At 35.7% G+C, this 22,405-nt stretch overlaps 1 protein-coding gene and 1 pseudogene across 15 annotated transcripts in view; one reads left to right on the top strand and one right to left on the bottom strand.

Annotated features, from left to right (window-relative positions):
* BBX (BBX high mobility group box domain containing) overlaps positions 1-22,405 on the bottom strand; it is a 312,533-nt gene that overhangs the window by 225,490 nt on the left and 64,638 nt on the right. The gene's annotated exons all lie outside the window — the stretch shown is intronic.
* Positions 7,460-8,062, top strand: LOC119515697 (annotated as a pseudogene).

Here is a 22,405-nt window from a genome sequence, read left to right as displayed (position 1 = left end):
GTCTCTTACTCTTGTAGGTTCACGTTTTACTTTTATGTTGGAAAATGAGCTCTGAAGGCCAGCTTTCAGAGACAATGGTACAGATAGACTACATATCTAGGCCAAATAAATGGTAAAATTAAATACAAAAAGACCTTAAAAATCAATGATTGCCAACTATCTTACAGCTGTGACATCTACTTTTGGTTTTGGTTCAATTTCAAAATGCCTCCTGATGTCTTGTCAATTTTATTAATTATGTCACAGCACTCACTGCGATGACTGGAGAGTTTATCAAACTAAATTTGGAAATAACCTCAACAAACTCTAAAAACTGTTATTTCCTCACATAAAAATAGTATATACAGGAAATAGATGAGAAAAAAATAATTATTTAATCAGTCTCAACCTCTTTCTTTACTAAGAGGCTTGAAATGGCTACTTTTACATTTTGACACCTAAGTTGGGAGATATTTTACTTATGAAGAAACTGGGCAATACATTTTATTTCCATTCCATTATAAAAAAAAGGAGGAAGCAAATATCTGTTAAATACACTTTATTTGCACATGCACACAATTTTCACTTGTCATCAACTACTTGATGCAGTATCTTTACTCATTAGCAATTTTATTCAAAAATATGGAGTCCTTTATATATCTTTCTGTACTGCTTAAAATTTTTACATTGAGCATTTATATCTTTAATATAATTTTTTTTTAAAAAATATGGGGTACCCAATGGACAAATATTTATATACTACCATGATGGGTCATGACACCCCACTGACAGCATTAGGTACCATTTCCTTTTAAACTATATTTGTCCTATAATTATACAAGAAAATTGTTTCAATTAATTTTGTTTGTAAATAACAGGATGTAATCAGATTCTACATGTTATAAAGATGAAGGACATTTCACAGTATTATAGTGCTCTTATTACTTATTACTATAACAAGAAAAAAAAGCTTTCAAAACGTACTCAATATCAAAATAGGCATCAGAAGAAAAAACGAAGCAACCTTTTCAGATACCAAAAAACAATCCTTTTAAAGAAAAATTCAGGTTAAATAAGATAGTTCTCTTCGTGCTCTTTTTATCCCACAAGAACTAGAAGTAACTATATTTTACATCCTTATGCATTATTTTCTAAATTATTTAAGAAGTATTCTCTCCAAAACAGCAACAGGTATTAATAGTAAGATATAATCTATTTACAGAAGGAAAAAAAAGTTTAATCTGTTTAACCTTAGAAAAAGTAGAAGAGGTTAAATGATAGTCAATCACAAAAAATGCAGATATATTGAAATACATTATTCTTCCTCAATGATAATGTGATAGGTGGTAATCAAATTAAATTAGTTCACTGTGTGTCAAAATTGTTGCTTATAGCATTTATCACATTGCTACCACCACTTGATACTTACATAAAAACCAATCAAGATACCTACATAAAAACCAATCAAGCTTCTAAACAAACTAATAATTACAAGAACAATTTCAGGACTTCCTCTTCAATGTTTCTCTCTTTTCCATAGACAGATAAACCTTCCTTTGTATTTGGGAAACAACCAGAAACTGAATTCTACTGTTCAGGACTATTAGAAGGAAAGACACTAATCAACAGGTATTGCCTCAGACATCTACTAGGTTCCAGAAGCTTTCACTTGAAAAGTCTCATTTAACTGTTAAAGTGATCCTATGAGATAGGGTGACAGCCAGCCTCCCAGACGACCCCCAGTGATTTAACTCCGGATAGTGCTCTTCCACACTGAACAGAGTTGATCTATGTCTTCAATAGGATGTTGCAGAAATGACAAGACTGAGAATTCTTAGGCTACGTCATAAAAGACATTGTGGCTTCTGCCTTCATCTCTCTTGGGCTGCCTACTGTAGGGGATGCCAGCTGCAGCATCATGAAGGCACTCAAGCAGCCCTATGGAAAGGTTCCTATAGCAAGGAATCTCATGAGGCCTCCTGCCAGTCAGGTACAAATTTTCCATGTGAGTAAGTCTTGAAAGTGATATTCTAGACCCAATTAAGCTCAAGACCAACATCTTGACTGCAACCTCGTGAGACACCCCGGCCAGAATTGCCTAGCAAAGCCACTCCTGAATTCATGCCCAGAGAAACTGTGAAAAAATAAATGTTTACTGTTTTAAGCCACTAAGTTTCAGGTTAATTTGGTACCCTTCAATAGATAAAAAAGTACATATTGATATTACCACTGTCTCCATTTTACACAAGGGCCTGAAACTGTTTTAAGACTTTAAATATCTAGGAAGAGGAACAGTTTCTTTTTGTTGCAATATTATAGCTCTCCTTATTATGAATTATTTGTCCATTTCCCAAAAAATATTAAATTGTAATATTCCAGATTTTCCGATAACCCATATGGAATGTTTCTTCTAGCTTTGCATGTTAACTAGTTTAACTTAATGAAGTTATTAATTGCTAAAAAAATTAAAGAATTATTGATTGCATAATACATAGCCTATTTTACCAATCATCATGTCTTGGATAATAAAAGCATTCCAAATTTGTAACATGACCAGAACTTATTTGTAAGTGAAAATCCCTTTATCTCACAACCTGTCTCTGTACTTAAGAAATGAGTATGGCAGTATAGCAAATAGTTTAATTTATCTAAATGCACAGCTGTACTCGGTGAACATTTACTATGTGTTAGAAACTACTTTAAATTTTGATATTAATTCATTTAACATTCACAACAATACTACGGAGTAGTTTCTATTATTATCCTCATTTTACAGACATGGGGGTATGGAAAGGTTAAAGAACGTTTTAGAGGTTACACTGATTTTCAATGTCAAAACCACGATTGAAACCTGGAAGCTTGGCTTCTGAGTTCATAGTTTAAACAATAAGCTTATAAAGGATATTTCATAAAGTAGTATATGCAGTACTACGTGAAAGACCATGTGCTTTGAAATGAGCATGTTTTAAGTTTAAAGCTCAATTTACCACTTCTATCTGTATCACTTAACTATTCAAAATCTCAGTTTTTCTCATCTGAAAATGGGGATAAAAATAGGCTGAATTCTTATTTTTATGACTATTAAATGAAAACATGAATATAAAACACCCTGTACAGTGCCTGATCCATAATCAATATCTATTTGTCTTATCTTTTCCCGTAGGCAGACTGATGATAAAGCCAAGGAAGCTTAAGCTTCAGGGCATTCATTTGCACAAGCCCCATCTAAGACTATTGTTCCTAATTTCAAATTCATAATTTTTTATTCATTTTCTCTAAGAGGGCTTCCAAATTGTATAACCTTCAGAACCCACAAAACCTGTATCTACCCCTGCTCTTCCTGTTAACTATTTCAACATAGAAAGAAACAAGCCCGGTTCCAGTTTGGGCAAGATGGAATAACCACACTCCATCTTCTCTGTCCCATTAAATGTGGCTATAAAACCTATTAAGAATGCATGGAGCACCTATTTAAAAAAACAGGGAAACGGGAAGAAGAACAAAATTCAAAGTATCACTTTCTCCATTCTTTCAGGTGCCAGGCCTCAAGTACTTCTGTGGTGGCAGGTGGCATCAGCTACAACCAGAAACTGCAAGACTAAAAACTCTGAGCCAAGGAAACCTTCATCTCCAACCAGAGGAACTCTGATTCCAAGAAGGTGGGACTGAACCCTTCTTGCTTTTCTTTCCTCTTTTTCCTCCCATCATTTGTCCTGGACATGGGCACAGTCATGGGACTTGCATGGGATAGTGTAGTAACTAAAGCCCCAGTTTTCTTACTAGAGAACCAAAAAGAGGAATCAGAAATTATTTTGGTAGATCATACAGAGAAAGGAGCTTGGAAAAGTGACCACTTAATAACTTAATTACGATGAGAACTACTGGTCTCATCGTAAGCTACCCATGCATGGGTCTGATCCCATACAGCATACAGAGACACTGAGAATTGAATTAAAGGATAGAACACTGCCCAATTCCCAGACAGGCCACTGGGTGGCACATAAGTGAGACAAATACAAATAGCACTGAAAATGCTTTGAAAACTGAACACAAGAACCACAACTCAGAGAGAGCTAGTTGAAACTTGTAGACAGAACTTAACTGGGCCTATTGCCTATTGAAACAAAAATACCAACACTTTCCATAGGATTTAAACAAGACTTAGAACAAAATCCAAAATTACCCAATGTACAAAGAAATAGGAAAATCTCAACTTGTATGGAAAAAGACAGTCAACTAATATCAAGGCTGAGAAGACATAGATGTTGGAATTATCTGACAAAGACTTTAAAGCAGCTATCATAAAAATGCTCTGACAAGGGAAAATACTCTTGCAAAGGATGGGAAAAAAAAGAGTTAGAGATGGGACACAAAATTGTGCAACCATTCTGGAAAGGAGTTTGGCAATTTCTTATATAAACATGCATACTATATGACACAGCAATCTCAGACCTAGGAATTAACCCTAGAGAAAGGACAGCTTATGCTCACACAAAAACCTGTAGGTGAATGTTTAAAATGACTTTATCCACAATTGCCTCTAATTGGAAACAATCAAATGTGTGAACAGATAAATGAACTGTGGTACATATATATAATGAAATATTGCTTAGTAGTACAAAAGAGTAACAACTTCGATCAATCTCAGGCATTATGTGAAGTAAAGAAGCTAGTCTCAAAGGGCTATGCTACATCCTATATAATTCCATTTATATGACATTTTCTAAACACAAACTAATGATGAAGAACAGAACAGTGGTTGCCAGGGGTTAGGGCTGGGAGGAGGGAATGAATGAAAATGGATAGCATGAGGCAGTTTTTTGGGGTGATGGAACTTTTCTTAATCTTAACATGGAACTATACTAAACTATACACGTGTTTTAAAATTCATAGAGCTATACACATAAAAAAGGTCAATCCTACTGTAGGTAAATTTTTAAAATAAAATTTAAAAGATCCAAGGTTTTTTTTACAAAATGGGGAAAAAAATAAAATGCAGTAGTATATATGAATAAAAGCATTTTTAAAGAATGACTTACATCAATCAATGCTGAAACATTATCCCCTAACTGGGCATTTGGCCCATCGTACTGAAGGCCAGTAAAATCAAGTGAACTGTATCAGGGCTGAAAATGACTTACAATAGTGTAATCCTACCCAATATGTTTCTTGCTCTATTGTATATACAAGACCAAGACCAAAATAGCACATGAAAATAAAATCAAAGAACACCGTGGTGCTGTCAGTTACCAGGCAGTAATTCAGATCTTCAAGCTGAACCATATCCCAATTACTCAAGATAGGATAATATTCTGCCTGGAAATTCTAAGCCATAGCTTCTGTAACACTGCCTATGCCACATTAAGAAGGAGGTGAGGAACTTCCACTTCCTGAAAGATGGAATAGATGTACTTGTCCCTCTTCCTCCCACTAATTACAACTAAAAACCCTAGATATTATATATAAAACGAAGTGCAGGACTCTGAATTCAGAGTGGAAAGAGGTGGAAGGAAAACTAGTGACCTTGGGACCCGGGGAACAACATGGTGGTGAACTCTCTAGGTTTTCTTTTTGGCTCATATATACAAACTTAGAGCTAAAGAAGCTAGCAACCAGGAATGCCAGTGGGCACAAAAACAAAAAAGCCCCAATAATGGTCTGCTCTCTCCAGCCAAAGGACCAGGAAAGGGGCAGTCTAGCAAAACAGAAGAATTTTAAGCAATTGTTGCTCCATACAAGCCAAACACCACAGGAAAATACAGAGACCCCACTCCTAACAATGCCAAGGTTGAATATGAACCTAGTCTTCACTCTTGCCAGGATATAAAGTTGAGCTCCCACCCCTGTGCTGGGTGGTATGAAAAAAGAACAAGTAAGGAGCTGCAGCTTTCACACCCATCAGGTGGAAAGAAGCCCTCCATACAAACCACAAAGTAGAGACCAAGTGGGGACCCAGAACTTCCAGCCCCAAACTGGCAGTACTGAGGTATCAAGGCCACACAGGCAACTCTGAGTATGCCTGAAAGAAATGAAAACATACAATGTGTCAGCAAAGAAAAAGAAAATCTCACCAAGAAACAGTATATTCTGTTTTACATACTCTTTTTTTTATTAAAAAGAATCAAACAAAAATTTTGTAACTGCAAAGCACAATTATGGAAGTAAAAACATGATGGGATAGGCTCAAAAGTGGAATGGAGGGGAGAGAGGAGAGTCAGTAAACTGGAAGATAAAACAACAGAAATTACCAAACCCGAACAAATGAGAGAAAATAAGCTGAAAACAATTGAGCAGATCCTCACTGGTCCTGTGAGACTATAACAAAGGATTTAAAATTCATGCAATTGAAATCCTGGAAAAGGGGGAGAAAGCAGGCAGGGCTGAAAAAAAAAATGGCTGAAAATTCCCCAAACTGGCAACAATTTTAATCTACAGATACAAGAAATTGAGCAAGCCCTTAACAGAATAAACCCAAAGAAATTCCTACCAAGACACATCATAGTCAATCTTCTGAAAATTAAACCCTCCCCCAAAAGCTTAAAATAGCAAGAGACAAATGGCACCTTATCTAACAGGAGGAAAACAATTCTAATGACAATGCCAGAAACTCTGGAGGCCAGAAGGCATGGGCATAACGTTTTTCAAGTGCTAAAAGAAAAGAACTGTCAACCTAGAAGCCTATATCCAGTGAAAATATACTTTAGGAATGAAGAGGAAATCAAGACATTCTCAGATGAAGGAAAACCAAGAGAATTTCTGCCAGTAGACATACCCTAAAGAAAGGCTCAAGAAGTTCAGAAAAACAGAAAGGAAACAATAGAAGGAGAAATCTTAGAAGGACATCAGGAAAAGAGAAAGAATATGATAAACAAAAATATGGGTAAATGTAATAAGTTTTACTTCTCCTCGAGTTTTCTGAGTTATGTTTGATAGTAGATGCAAAAATCATAGCACTGTCTGATGTGATTCTAAATATATGGGGAGGGAATATTTACGACAATTATATTATAAATGGAGGAGGTAAAAGGACATAAAGAAAGAGGAGGTAAATGTACTACTTAAAAGACACAGATTTGCAAAGTGGATTACAAAATACGACTTATCTATATACTTTCTACAAGAAATAATAAAAGAGCAGAAACCAATAAAATTTAAAACAAAAATAAAGAAAATTAACAGGACAAAAAAGGTTCTATAAAAAGATCATTAAATTGACAAACCTCTACCAAGACTGACAAAGAAAAAGAGAGAAGACAAATTATCAATATCAGGAAAGAAAAAGGGATATCACTACAGACCCTGTGAACAGCAAAAGAATAATAAGAGAATACTACAAACAACTCTACACACACAGATTTAATGACTAAGATGAAATGGACAAATTCCTCAGAAAGCAGAAACTACAAAACTCAACCAGTATGAAAGAGGTAATTTTAATAACCCTGTAACTACTAAGGAAATTGAGTATTCTCATCATTAATGGGATGTTAATTTGATGGAGAATGATCTGGTATATACTCAGAACATCATGGGCAGTGCAAAAAAGGATTACACTGGCAAAGACATGCTAATTCTGGGACACGGAGATGGGGCATATTATGTGAAACAGTCAAACTGAAACCAAAGATAGTCACTATGGGAGAGACTGACCTAATGGTGATTGATGGGTGTAAGAAACAATGTGAAACACTTGTTTTGACATCTTAGACAATCTTAAAGGAGGATACTATCAGGTTCTAATAGGAGACTGTACTCCTGTCTGAAGCAGTATGCCGAAGAAGAGAGAAAGTCTGAGAATGTGATTAATGATTTGACAGCTGTTTCAATCTCCATGTCTCTGGAAGAAGATTCCACATGGGTGTTTCTCAGATTGATTCTTTACCTTTCAATGTAAGTACTGAAACTGGATGGGAAATATTTTATAAAGGGGACTTATGTCAATTTGACAGAAACCCTGTTGTTCTAAGAAGAACATTTCGGACGCCTGTACTGTTCTGCGGAATTCTTGAAGGAGATCATCTGTGTCTCTTCATACTTAGAACTGTGGATGTTTTACACTATTTGGAAGAAAACTAAACCTTGAGGATCAATATCACATAATCACATGTTCTGCCAATAGTCATCCTTACCTTCATGTTCTGTAGATGACATCAAAATGTGTCAGATGATTGAGAATTCCTTAATGTTTTTTAACTATTAGTTTTAATTTTTTAAAAAAGCAAACAGAAAAGTGTATTTTGATGACGTAGGATGTTTGTTGTTGTTGTTGTCATTTTAAAGCCAGCTTTAGGATAATTAGGTAGCCCAGTGAAAGCTGCTTAATGCACTGAACCCCCAGAATGTGATTTTTAATTCTTTTTATTTAAGAGTGGGCTTTTTCAACTTGAAAGGTGAAATCACTGTCCTCCCCCCTACGTGGGATCAGACACCCAGGGGAGTGAATCTCCCTGGCAACGTGGAATATGACTCCCAGGGAGGAATGCAGACCCGGCATCGTGGGATAAAGAACATCTTCTTGACCAAAAGGAGGAAATGAAGGGAAATGAAATAAACTTCAGTGGCAGAGAGATTCCAAAACGAGCCAAGAGGTCACTCTGGTGGGCACTCTTACACACAACATAGACAACCGTTTTTAGGTTCTAATGAATTGGGGTAGCTGGCGGTGGATATCTGAAACTATCAAACTACAACCCAGAACCCATGAATCCTGAAGACGATTGTATAAAAATGTAGCTTATGAGGGGTGACAATGGGATTGGGAAAGCCATAAGGACCACACTCCCCTTTGTCTAGTTTATGGATGGATGAGTAGAAAAATGGGGGAAGGGAACAAACAAACAAACAAACAAACAGACAAAGGCACCCAGTGTTCTTTTTTACTTTAATTGCTCTTTTTCACTTTAATTATTACTATTGTTATTTTTGTGTGTGTGGTAATGAAGGTGTCAGGGATTGATTTTGGTGATGAATGTACAACTATGTAATGGTACTGTAAACAATCAAATGTACGATTTGTTCTGTATGACTGCGTGGTATGTGAATATATCTCAATAAAATGAATATTTAAAAAAAAAAAAGAGTGGGTTTTTTGTTTTTGTAGATCTTCAATCTGGATATTAGGAAGAATGAACATCAATGTTTTGGTCCTGAGGGAAGGTCTTGATAGTGTTTCTTTTCAAAAATTTTACTTAAGATATTAAAATTTGGTGCTTATAAGAGAGCTAAAAAATTAAAAGCATTGCTTCTGTTAAAATTACAAAGGAGAAAAAAAAAGGTCTCAAATGAGAAATCTCCAGGACTAAATGATTTTACTGGATAATTCTATCAAATGTTAAAAATTCACAACAATTTTACAAAATTTCTTCCAGAAAACAGAAAAGAAGGGAACATTTCCCAATTCATTTAATGAAGCTAGTATTATATTGATACCCAAAGAAGGCAAAGACAGTGCCGCAAAAGAAAACCACACACCTATATTCCTCATGGATATTGTTCTGGCTTGCTAAGATGCCAGAATGCAAAAATACCAGAATTGGATTGGCTTTTACAATGGGAGTTTATTAGTTCACAAATTTACAGTTCTAAGATCATGAAATGTCCCAATTAAGGCATCAATAGGACAATACCTCCTCTAAAGAAAGGCCGATGGCATCAAGGTTCCTCTGTCACATGGGAAAGCACATTGCCGGAGTCTGCTGGGCCTCTCCTGAGGTTAGCTTCCGGTTGCTGTTACTTTCTCCAAAATGTTTCTGGGCTTCTGTCTCTCTTCGCTTCTCTTTCTCTCAGCTCCTGTGCATCCTTGCTTGTTCTCCTAGGGCTTATCTCGCTAAGCATCTGGGGGTTCCTCTCTCAGCTTCTCTGGGGCAAATTCTGGATTTCACATCTTAGCTTCTCTCCATACGTCTTTCTGTCTAGATCTCCCAGTGTCTGGGCCTGTGTCGGCTCTGAGCTCTCTTAAGGATACCAGCAAACTAACCAAGACCCACCATGAATGGGCAGGGTCACATCTCCATGGAAATAATCTAATCAAAAGGTCCCACTAACAATTGGGTACATCACATCTCCACAGAAACAACCTAATCAATAAGTCTTAACCACAAGACTGGATTAAAAGAACATGGCTTTTCTGGGGTACATAATGGAGTCAAACCAGCACAAATATGGACATGCAAATGCTCATAAAACTATTATTATCAATCAGAACTCAACAATATATAAAAATAATTCTAGACCATAACAGGGGATATATATCAGAGATGCAAGAATGGTTCAATATTCAAAAATAATCAATGTAATCCACCATATTAACAGTCTAAAGAAAGATCATATGATCATATCAATTTATGCAGAAACAGTATTTGTCAAAATTCAACATTCATTCATGATAAAAAGTCTCAGCAACTTAAGAAAGAGCATCTACCAAAAATCTATACCTAACATTATCTTTAATGGTGAAAGACTAAATGCAAGGCACAAGGCAAGGATGTCCACTCCCATTACTTTTCTTTATATAGTACTGGAAGTTCTAGCCAGTGCAATAAGACAAGGAAAGGAAATAAAAGATGGAAAGGAAGAAATAAAACTGTCCATATTTTCTGATGACATGGTTGTCCAGATAAAGAATCCCAAGAAATTTACCAAAAAAAAAATTATAGAATGAATAAGCAACATATTCTTATATAATTGCAATGAACTGTGGACATCGAAATTAAAATATTTTTATATTCTAACCAAGAGTATGTGGACACTGAAAAAAATACAATAACATTTAAAATCACTAAAACAAAATACTAAACTGTAAAATGAAAATACACATCCAGACTTGTATGCTGAAAACAACAAAACACTGATGAAAAAAACAAAGATAATCTAAATAAATGAAAAGATATACTGTATTCATGAATTGGAAGACTAAACACAGTAAAAATGCCAATTCTTCCAAAAGTGACATACAGATTTAATACAATTCCTATAAAAATCCCAGCAAAATTTTTGGATAGACAGTATAGACAAGATTACTCTAAAATATATATGGAAAGGCAAAAGAACTTAAATAGTTTAAAAGTTTTGCAAAAACGGAGAAATTGTGAAGAATCAGTCTACTCAATTTCAAGACTTATTATATAGCTACAATAAGGAGTAGACACGTATATCAATTGAACAGAACAGAGAACCCAGAAATAGACCTACAAAAATATGCCTAGCTTATTTGTGACTAAGATGCAAAAGCAATTCAATGGATGAAGCACAGCCTTTTCAAAGAAATGGTCCTGAAGCAATTGGATATCCACAGATAAAAAATGAACTTCAACCTAAGATTAAACACCTTGTATCAAAATTTACTCAAAATGAAGCATGGACTTAAATATAAAACATAAAACTCTAAAGCTTTTAGGAAATAAAATAAGAGAAAATCTCAATCTAGGTCTAGGCAAAGAGTTCTTACACTTGACACCAAAAGCATGATCCATAATAGGAAAAATTAATAAACTGGATTTCCTTATAATTTAAAACTCTGTTCTGCTAAAGACTCTGTGAAAAGGATAAAAAGACAAGCAGCAGACTGGGAGAAAATACTCGCAAACAACATATTCAGTGAAGGACTATTATCTAGAATATGTAAAGGACTCTCAAAATCCAACAGTAAAACAGTCCTAAACAATCCAATTAGAAAATGGGCAAAGACATGACAGACATTTCACTGAAAAGGATATATAGATGGCAAATAAGCACATGAAAAGATGTTCAACATCGTAAGTATATGAAAATATATTCAATATCATTAGCTATCACAGAAATGCAAATCCAAACCACAGTGAGATATCACTACTGCAATGGCCGTTAAAAAAAAACAAAAACGAGTGACAACATCAAATGCTGGTAAGGATGCAGCAAAACTGGATCAATCACACATTGCTAATGAGACTGTAAAACGGTACAGCCATTCTGGAAAATTGTTTGGCAGTTTCTTAAGAAACTGAGCATGCAACTACTATAAAATCCAGCAATTGTACTCCTGGGTATTTATCCTAGAGAAAAGAAAACTTATGTTCACACAAAAACAGTTTTATTTATTGTGAATAGCAGCTTTATTCACAGTAGCTCCAAACTGGAAAAAACAGACAGTATGTATGTACTGCAGTACACACATACTATGGAGTACTACTCAGTAATAAAAAGGAATGAACTATTGATACATGCAAAAAGTTGTATGATGCTCAGAGAATTATACTGAATGAAAAAAAGCCAAGCCCAAAAGGTACATACTGTATGTTTTTATTTCTATAACATCTTTGAAATGACAAAATTATAGAAACAGAGAACATATCAGTGGTCGACAGAAGAAGAGGGTTAAGAGAAAGAGGGATGTGGGTGTGGCTATAAAAGGGTAACAGAAGGGATTACTGAGGTGATGAAAATGCTGTGTATCTTGACTACAATATTTTGGTTGTGATACTGAAGAGTAATTCTGTTAAGAAGTTATCAACTTGGGACCTGAGTATAAGTGAATTCTTGGTATTATTTCTTATAACTGCATGTGAATCTACAGTTATCTCAAAATAAAAAGTTGAGCAAAAAAAAATTTTTTTTTTAAGCAATACTAATAAAGAACAACAACACAAGCAAGTGAGTAGTGTGTGCTTCTCCTTCAAGTCTTCATCCAGTGGATGGGGGCTGTCTTGCGAGCCTCAGGCTAGGTTTACTAAGCCAGCCTTTATTCTTACTCTATACTCCTTTCATTCATTCTGGAGCCTTCAATTACTAAATGCCAGTGATTGCCAAATTTATATTTCAAGCTTATTCCTTTCTTCTGAAGTCCAGATATATTTTACTTTAAAATGAATATTCAATCTAGGTATCTCACAGGCACTTCATGCTCAACATGTGTACATCTAAACTCATCATCTTTTCCCAGATCTGCTTCTCTTGGAGCTTTCCTAGTTCAGTAGTTGTCATTAAACCTATCCAATGAACTCAGATGCTCAAGGTAGTGTATGATTGTACCTCACTCCGCCACATCTATTAAATCACAAAACAGTTAATTCATGTTCCTAAATACAGTGAATTCTCATTCTTAGCCAATTTCCCAAAATCAATACTCGTGGAATTTTTGTAGTTATTTGCAGACATGTGCCAAATAGTGAAAAATCTGAGTTTGCAAAGGTTGAAAAGGGTGACGCTCTACCTTATCAGCTCTCAGACTCTATAAACAAGTATCGTTTTCACAGTGCACATAGTGCCATGTTTTTTACATTTTTATGCTTTCTCTTGGTGACTATGCTGTTTAAAATGGGCACAAGCATAGTGCTGAAGTGCTGTCTGGCGTTCCTAAGTGCAAGAAGGCTATGATGTGTCTTACAGAGAAAATCTGTGTGTTATAGATAAGATTGGTTCAGGCATGAATTATAGTGCTGTTGGCTATGAGTTCAATGTTAATGAATCAACCATACATATTTAAAAAGGCATCTATAAATAAAAGTACACCTAAAACAAGGCTATGTGTTGGTTGGTTGAGAATAATGTGACCAGAGGTTCACAGGAACTGAAACCCTGTATTTCCCCTAGAAGCAACAGTTTAGTATTCACTACTTCAGTGTTTGTGGCAACTTTATAGAACATAGCTACCATGAATAACAAGAATTGACTGTATGTGGTAAATCAGTTCATTTCTTCCCATCACCACTGCTACCACCATCTAAGATACAACTACAAGAGCCTCCTGCCTGATTTCTATATCCCTACTCAGGCCTTCCTCAAAACCAGACCGACTGTTACAAAATGTAAATGCAAATGCATCACTCCCTAGCTTAAAACCTTTCAATGCTACCCACTGTACTTTTAACATAATCCTCATTAAAGCACATAAAATCCCTTATATTCTGGTTTGTTCCTGTATTATATCACTTTTCCTGCTCTCTAAACTGTAACCATAAGAGATCCTTCTAGCTCCTCCAAGACATCCTGCTCTTTCTCACCTCAGGCCCTTTGTACTTCTTCTAACCACTCCTAGACTACTCTACCTAATTTCTTCTCATTGGATCTCAGCTCATCCATCAATTCCTCCAAGAAGGTTTTCCTGAACCCTCAGACCAGGGTAGGCCTAGGTCCCTTGTTAAATTATGAAGGGGATGAGTATACAACACAACTTCAAATACTACCTAATTTAAGTGTTCTAATAAAAAATCAAGCATACAAAGCTAATGGCTAAAGTATAAATAAATATACTGTAGTTCAATATATGTCACATATATTTGGTTTGATACTTAATTTAGTTTACCGTAAGCCTACTTGATTGACACTCTAATTCCATTTTCTTTGGAGCTTTCTAAATATGAAGCACAATAATAATCATCCTTACAAAGACTTTATCATTCAGAGTGAGTTACTATTAGTTATTATGAATACCTTACCAACAGTATACTACTTTCTAAAAAATTCTCTGCCATTCTATAGGCCTTAAGGGTACCCTCATATACATATACATTTTAAGACTTAAGGTACTTTGTGAAAAATAACAAATGCTTTTATAAGACCAAAAATCTACCATAAGGTTTAGGAATCCAAAAATCTTTCTGAAGTTTTATAAGCTCCACCTAGTCCCTTAAAAAATAATAATAATAAACAGTAACAAAAGACACATGGAAAATGGCTGTTGAGATGTACCAAATAAAAAGTAATATGGATGAGGCTTTAGAAGATACATCTTTTAAAAGGCTATAAAAGAAATATACATTCTCTGAATAGTAATTTACAGAGATTAGGGTTTTAGAGTTTTACATTTTAAAATTCTAGAACAAAAAAACTTGCAATGAATCTATATTTCCCAATCCAAGTATTCTTTGATATCCCATCTCTGATTTCAAATTAAATATGGATATTAGGTACGAGTACTACTGAATAATTAACTATAATTCTCCTAATAATCATACCTTCATCTAGTTGGCATATGACAGCTTTCACTGTGCTGTATACATAACTTCACTCAGTCCTTACTTCCTGTTAAAAATATGTGGATAAAAGAACCATTATGAAATAAACAAACAAAAAGAATTAAGGGCTCATAGGAATGGATTTCAGGGCAGGAGATGAGGAACAGCCATGAAAAAAATACAATCAAAATTACTCCAAGTAAAAGTAAAATATGCTCACAAAATACAAAACAGACATTTTGGGACTACCAGGTCAGGGCAAGTAAGGGACCCTAGAAGTCTGGCTTCACAGAGTACTACTGTTGATACTATGTCAGCCTTGGGTTAATTAACCAGGTGTTCCCAAACTGTGAGGGAGGGCATACAATCGAACCTGTATTAGCCAAAAGGATAGAGAGTAGTCTAGTCGATTGACTAAATTTACTTATAAAGCCTTTTTGTGTCAACCACTGCTTTTGAAAACCCATTTTAAATGTATTAAAGTATACTTTCTGGCTTTAGTATGTATAGTGAACAAAATTAAATCTCTCACTGTTGACCCGGGTCTTATCATATGTCACAGTCTGCCTTGCTGTGAGCATGAGTTCTCACTGGACCTTAATGAAGATGTAGACATTTGGCCTGGATTAACTCAGAGTGACCCTAAGACTATTCATACTCTGAAGCTCTTTTTTTCTCTTTTCTTTCTTTCTTTTTTTTTTTTTTTTTTTTTACTAATTGTTTCAAATCAATTTTTAAATGGGAGAAAATAAGCTTATTTTCTTTTAAGTCAAGAGCAGGAAAATAAACCTGGTTATCTGGGCTTTTACTTTTCTAAAGTAATAGGCATTCTTATAGAATCTGTTCCATTTTCAGCATTGCTAAGGCAGTAAAATGAGTGCCCAAAGGCAAATCTTGGGGGAACAGAAAGGTAAAATCCAATTCCTATATGAAGAAAAAAAAAAGTATTTAAGCAAGAAGTGAAAATATCTATGTATTTACTAAATATGACTTAGGTTCTAGGGAGGTTTTATGGACTAAATACCCTGCTAAATACTATGGCTATAGCAAGTCTTCCCTGCCCATGCCTCAGATTCTTCAGCTGCATAATGGGTGGCGGGGAAAAGTTAACTCTCCTAGAGGAGCTATGGTACTCAAACTCCTAAGAAAACTATTTTCTGCAGCTAACTTAGGAATGCTGGTTAGTTTTACTGCTATGGGAAGAAAATTAAATATATACCAAATTAAGAGCTGATTGAGCTTCTATGTTAAAATGCTGGTGGGTTACATATCAAAGATCCCAAAAAAAGACAGTGAAGAAACCATGTAGGCTTTTGTTTCCTTTCAGTTTTCTTTGCCATCTTACCCTAAAAGACAAATGGCAAATGCAATCGTGGGTTGAGCCAAAGATCCCTGGGAGCCAGCAGAGCTGGATTTGGGTTCTAACATTGACAGTAGTGAACTGTGTGATCTTAGACAAGTCACTTGCTCATCTGCACTTTATTTTCTATTTCTGTCACCAAACATGTCATGATAAATTCAATATATTTCCTTTTAAAATAAAGATATTACACCAGTTGTTCAGAATCAGTATTTTGATTCTTGACAGGCATTTGACAAAGTACTGACTACAAACATTAGGATGGGTTGTACAGTCAAATGGACTCTTAACTCTGAAAAGCAAGTGCTGTGTAATGAATCAGACTGAACCCTGGAAGGATGTACTGAATTAACCAGATTGAAAATAACTGTGAATCCAAGTAAATCATATAGATCACTTTTTAAATTGCTCTTACATGAATATAATAAACTTCTGGCATTCAGTTTGGGTACATCACTTTCCCTGCATGGAATAACTGATTCACTGAGTTTTCCTTTATGTTTCACAAGGATAAATGTCAATCCTGGAACTACAGTGAAAAAAATTCGTATTCTATGAACACAGGGAAGAAGAGGCCTGACTTAAGTGCAGTTCATGTGAAAAAGAAGTCAGAGCTTGAGTTGACTTCAACCTCAATATGAGTGGACAGTATGATATGACTGCCAAAAAAGCTAATGTAATCTTAGACACCACTAACAGAAGTATAGTTTCCAGGGCAGCCTTACTGTTGTCTTTGTATCCTCTGCATCCTGTGCAGGGCACCACAAATCTAGAATGATAGGCTCAGTCCCAAGGGCACCATATTAAGGAGTGATACTGACAAGCCAATGTAATTCCAAGGAGAATGTCCTGAATGGAGAAGACCTTAGAAAACAAGTCCTGAAGATTGAAGGAACTAAGATTATTTAGCCTGGAAATGCTAAATCCTGGGGGAGAGATGATATTAAATATATGATGAGCTGCTATGTGACAGAAGAGTTCAGACTTCTTCTGTAGAGACCCAGAGGGCTAAAAGAAACAGAGCAAACATACCGTTTTGATATAGACAGTACCCAAAACAGAACAGGCTGCTTCAACATTGGGGATGTTCAGATAACACAACTGTTGTCAATTCTGGCTACACATTACAAACACCTGGGAATATTGTTTTAAACTATCAATGCCCAGGCCCCACCCCCAACCAATTAAATTAGAATCTCTGGAGGAGGGCCTGGGCAATGGTAGGTATTAAAAGCTCCCCAGGGGTTTCTACTGTGCAGTTGCACTTGACAATGACCAAGGTAAATATAATCAGGGTAGCCACTGTCCGTGTGATGTGTAGAGTGGATTCCTTCTAGGTAGAAGCCTGATTAGGTTTACTTCTGGGATCTTTTCCGCTTTAGAACCTTTCACAATTTTTGACTTGTTAAAGTCATCTTCTGTGATCATAAAAATTAGCTACTCTTTGCAAATATTTGAGAAGAAACGAAGTTTAAATGGTGCAATCTCCTTAAAGAGAAGAATTTAGATTGGGCTATAATAGCCTATTCATTACATGAATAAGGGGTTCTTAATCATTTAAGCACTACTGTTTTTGTGGGCAAGGGCATAACAGGCATCTTTATATGTAAATAAAATAAAACAGACAACTTAATTACAAAGTTTTGTAAAATAAATTTGAAACATGCTAACATTCAAGATTTCTGAAGTTTCTTCTGTGATAAAATAATCATTAAATTTAAGCAGAAACTAATTTGTAACTTGAATGGTCTCTACCACTAGTGGTTTAGCCAATAGTAGCTCAGCCAATGTACATGATAAATGGACTCAGTTATATTTTCCTACTTCAAAAAAATTTTTAATGCTTTCTATAACAAAATAGCCTGGATTTTTACCAACCAACATACAGTTCTCTGCATTTCCTTTGGAACTGGTTAATATCCTTGTTCTTAGTCCTATTTTTTCTGAGCACTGAATAAAAATGATTATAACATTATTTCTTAATCTCCTTTGAAAAGATACATTTACATTATGTTCAAAAGCTTTCTGGCCTTGAAACAGGTCAGGCACCAACTGTAATGGGTTATGCTTCTAAATTTTAGCGCCCCCTCCAGATTTTCCCACTGAAATGTAACACTCTCTCTAAACTTTAAAACTTTCACTTTAGATTACAGTAAATCATCAACCATTTCCTTTTGCCATCTGTCAGTGCAAAAAACTCCTAATGAATCTGAAGCTTCTTTTGGCTACTTGAGTCTCTCCCTCATTAATCTTTGTCATGTGCTTCATAAATAATGAGAGACGTATTAAAGATCGTCATCTTGTTTACAGACAACCACCACCCAAAGAGCCTGGAATAACACTGTGGATTTGACTAGAATTCTGCCCAAATGAGCATTTCAGGAATCCTATGTGGGGACGAAGCACACATTTAACCTTTTTACCATAAGCTGGTTCACGGTACTACATTTCAAGTAAAGACTGTCCTTTCCACATCAAAACACTGGAAAGAATCAAGACCTTACGGCCACCTGAGCATTTGCTGGACAGAAAGACTGCTCCACAGCCAAGACACCTTTCCATTTTTCAAGCACATACCTCTCAAAGAAATGTTTTCAGTGCAGCAGTCTACAGAGCTGGTTATAACACCGGCACGATGTGACAACAAAATTCATGATGATTTTGCCTTTTCAGCCTGCCCCTTTCTTTTTTTAAAATTCTTTCCTTTACCCCTGTCCACCCCACCTCCCCCCACAAAGAAAACCAAACCAACAATACTTCCACAAAACCTGCCTCAGACTTATGAATATAATGCTTCCAGTGAAAGCAGACCAGCTTTATAGGAGAACAGCTTTCAAGAGAAGCAGGAAGCTGATCTGAGCAGCAGAGAGCAGGGATGGGGCGGAGCAGAAAGGAACTCAGCTGGGGGAGAGTGAAGCACAGACAGTCCTGGCTGCTTCTAGTTACTTATTGACAGTTTCATTTAATAACACATTTATGAACATAGTGAGCATCCATCCTGCCATACCTTTTCTTTCTTTTACAGATCTTTGTGAATCTGGTAAACTATTACACAGGGGAAAGTGAGGCCTTACAGCCTCGCCAGAGCCCAGTTGCAGGGAAATGATGTAAGCTTCCCACCTCCCACCAGCCCCTGCTCTGCCAATCCACCTCTACTCTGACCTGGTAATATCCCCTCCCTCCCCCAGTGCCACTGCCCTGGGGCGGGTGGGCTCCAGGCTTGCTTAGCTGAGCCCTTCTGTGCAGCAGAAAGTGTTTGCCAAGGGATAAGGAATATTTTTGTTTTGAAAAAGTCTTCAATGAAAAAGTAAATGGCTTTTTATTTAATAAATAATGCTGAGTCGACAAAAGCTAGTCAATCCCCAGAAGAAATAATATTAAATAGGACTGAGGTAAGGAATGCAATTTAACAACAGGCAACAGAAAGTGGGATGTAGCAAAGAGTCTCATACTGGGAATTGGGAGACAGGTTCTACTATTCCAACACTAACTTTGTGACCTTGGATAACTGGCTTAACCTCTTTAGTTTCTCATTTTATGTAAGAGTAGTTATCAATTATATCTATGTTCTCTTGTACAACTATTGTAATTTCACAAATTGATGCCCAAAATAAATAAACTAGGCACAAAAAAGTAATCTGTGATCAGTTTTTTTGTTGTTTACTCCAAATTACAAGTAATTCTTTATATTAAGCTATTTAAGATATGTTTTGTCAAAGTACTAGTAAATATGAGTAGAGTCAACAAAAAACAGGGAAAAATTATAGGCAGTTCAAGTGTTAATCCTCATCTGGAAAATGTATAGAGGGTTAGGACTGTGAAGATACATGCTCAGGAAAGGACAATTTAAAAACAGCTGCATGGAAGCAATTAAGACCTATGACATAAACTACCTTAACATAAACTACCTTGGTCAGCAGCGTTCTAAGTTTAAAGGAAACACATGCAATTTTTTTTCTAATTAAGAGCCAGAATATACTGGTTACTAGCACAACATTCTTCAAAATGGGATAGGCAAACTCCGGTAACTACAGAAGACTGTCCAAATGGTATGCAGCCACACAAATCAATTTCCAGTCAGTCAATTTTCCTAAACACTCTTTCCAAAAACCAACCTGCCCAAGAATGCCCCTGGAAAGTAGGTTCTCCTTTGTACCTTCCCTTTTTCAATCCCCCTTCTCCCACTTTACAAAATCAAGGTATATGTTTCACCCATGAAACCTCCTCCCCACCCCCACCCTGCCCCAGCAACTCCGGTGCACTGCTTGGGGTAGGGAAAAAAACTTCTGGGCAAGACACAAAGGGACAATTTGAAATACTAACGAGGAAAAACTGAATGGCCCTAATCACTCTTCTTTTGCAATTCAGGTGGCTTTGCCAATTCTTTGTTTCCAATAAAATGGAAAGAGAACCTGAGTTGTCAGCTGAAAAATCATTAAAAACAATTTCAGATGATAGATCACTGTGATTCTGAATGTGACCCAGAAGTTAAAAGAATTGAGTGACACTGCTCTATTAATACTCTCATTCTCTTCAACTTATTATGTAAACAAAATTTCACAGTATTTATATTAAAAAAAAAATAAAAGGTATGCAGAACTCTGTCATGAATAATACCCATCCACTGATATATGAACTAATTAGAAGAAAAGCATCAATGCACTGAAGTTTCTAATAAAACTTTATTTTTTATCTCTAATATTATCAAAATTTGTAATTTAGATATGCTGTTTTGATCAACTGTGTACTAATAATCCCTGTAATGATAACATTTTAAAAATCACTTAGAGTCTCATGCTCACACTGAAATAAATTTTTGTCAGAGAAGTATGACAGAATGAGCAATACAGATTTTTAAATATAATACACAAGGACAAAATTCAGTGGGAAAGTGTATAAAGGAAGACTTCAAGGAAAAAAATGAAGACTAAAATTTCAGATTGTTAAAGAGTACTCTGTAAATGGATAATGGTAGGCACTGTAAAGCTATGGTATTTGATTCAAAGGGATATATTTAAGAAGAATGTAACAATTTCATTAAGAAACACCAATATTTACAATACAATGGCAATTATACCATTAGCAAATGACTTCAACTTATGATGAAAAGTTTTAGATGTCAATGAAAAAAGGTATGTTAGAAATCCATAGTTTTCAAAACAAGTTTAAAGACCATACATTGGTACACCCTTTCTTCTGATACATCTTTCAACTATCACTACCGAGTAAAAAATGAACAATCTAGACCCCCACGAAGAGAAGCAACTATATTTTCTGGATATCTGGGGTTATATACTTTGACTAACAAAAGGGTTTTGTTTCCTAATTTTAAATTACAGATAAAATTATCTTTCCAACATGGGTTACTCTCTCCTATCTTCTTAAAGAGACTGCATCAACATGATTTAACCTTTTATTAGTATTCCCCTGGCAATTATTACTAACACCGATCTTGCTGAACATTTGTACATAATACCCCCAGGACTTGTTGAGGCTCTTCCAGTATGGATCTTTGCATTTGCCCCACCAAATGGTGAGATGTGGAATCTGAGGAGCTGGGTTGAATTCCAGGCGTGGCCAATGATAAACTATGTCCCTACCCACAGCAGAGAGAGGTACTCAACTTTTTTCCCTATTAAAAAAAAGTTAAAATTCCCACCTTCTTAAAATAACTTGTATCTCACAAAAACAAGATGAGTTTACAGAGGTTAACGTGGTTTAAAAGTTCCATACCAAGAAAACCTTTGTTGTTTTTCCTCCCTTTTCGTCAGGCTCCCATTATTTCTCACTACTGAACGCCTGCATGAAACCCCTCCATCCACTCTAATTGCTATAGACTTGGAAATCAGCCAATAGGCTAATTAGACCTATCTGTTTAATACTGATAAAAAATGTTTTAAATAGGGATGGGTGGGTCTTTTGTAAAGTACAAGTTTGTGACTTTTTTTTTCCAAAGGTCATACCAGTTCTAGATCACTGATATTACTGGAATGCTGAGTAATGTATAGTAACGTATAGATGTAACTGTGTATGTTCTATCCAAAACCTCAGTCTCCTCTGACAGAACAAAGACTCACAGAAAGGGGATCTAATATATTTTTAAGTTTATTTATTTTGCTATCAAAACCAACCCCTC

This window comes from Choloepus didactylus, chromosome 1 (assembly GCF_015220235.1).
Source record: "Choloepus didactylus isolate mChoDid1 chromosome 1, mChoDid1.pri, whole genome shotgun sequence".
Taxonomy (NCBI): Eukaryota; Metazoa; Chordata; class Mammalia; order Pilosa; family Megalonychidae; genus Choloepus; species Choloepus didactylus.
Note: the sequence above shows the minus strand (reverse complement) of the source record. Positions and strands in the feature narration are given on the sequence as shown.